We start from the raw sequence: 1272 nt of genomic DNA, 5'->3' as shown, positions 1-1272 counted from the left end.
ACAGCGGGTCCAACCACAACAACTGAAGCACCAACAACAACCACAGCAGCTCCAACAACAGCTACTGCAGCTCCATCTACAACCACAGTGTCTCACACAACTACCACAGTCGCTCCAACCACAACCACAGCGGCTCCAACAACAACAGGGTCTCCTACAACAACCACAGCAGCTCCAACTACCACCACTGCAGCTCCAACAATAACCACAGAAACTCCAACAACCACCGCCGCTTCAACTACAACCACATCAGCTCCAACCACAACCTTAACAGCTCCAACCACAGCCACAGAAGTTCTGACCACTACTACTACCGGAATACCAATCATAACCACTACAGGACATCCAACCACATCCATCACAGGAGCTATAATCACAACCACAACAGCAGGAACTACAACCGCTACAGGAACTCCAACCACAACCACTTCAGCTCCAACCACAATCACCACAGTGGTTCCAACCACTACCATGTCAGCTTCAATAACAACTACTACAGCAGCTCCAACTACAACAACTGATCTTCCAACAATGACTACAAAGGCTCCAACCATAACCACAGATGGTCTGACAACGATCACAACTTCTCCAATTAAAACCACAGAAGCTGCAACTCCAACAACAACCACACCAGCTCCAACCACAATCAATACAGGGGTTCCAACCACTACCATACCAGTTCAAACCACAACCACATCAGCTCCAACTAAAACCACATCAGCTCCATCCACCACAGGATCTTCAACCATAACCACTACAAGAGCTCAAACCACAATGTCAGCTTCAACAACAACTACTACAGCAGCTCCAACTACAACAACTGATGTTCTAATAACGACCACAAAGGCTCCTACCTCATCCACCGCAGCTCCAACCACAATCACAGATGGTCTGACAACGATCACAACTTCTCCAATTAAAACCACAGCAGCTCCAACTACAACAACTGAAGTTCCAACAACGACCACAAAGGCTCCTACCTCAACCACTGGAGCTCCAACCACAATCACAGAAGATCTGACCACTTCTAATACAGAAGTACCAACCACCATCACACCAGCTCCAACCACATCCACCACAGGAGCTGTAATCACAACCACACCAGCAGGGACTACAACCATGACAGGAGCTCCAACCACAACCACATTAGAGGCTCCAACCACAATCACAGATGGTCTGACAACGATCACAACTTCTCCAATTAAAACCACAGCAGCTCCAACTACAACAACTGAAGTTCCAACAACGACCACAAAGGCTCCTACCTCAACC

The sequence above is a fragment of the Poecilia formosa genome, unplaced genomic scaffold (genome assembly GCF_000485575.1).
Source record: "Poecilia formosa unplaced genomic scaffold, Poecilia_formosa-5.1.2 Scaffold746, whole genome shotgun sequence".
NCBI classification, from domain to species: domain Eukaryota; kingdom Metazoa; phylum Chordata; class Actinopteri; order Cyprinodontiformes; family Poeciliidae; genus Poecilia; species Poecilia formosa.
The sequence above is the reverse complement of the archived record's forward strand: the minus strand, read 5'-3'. Positions refer to the sequence as shown.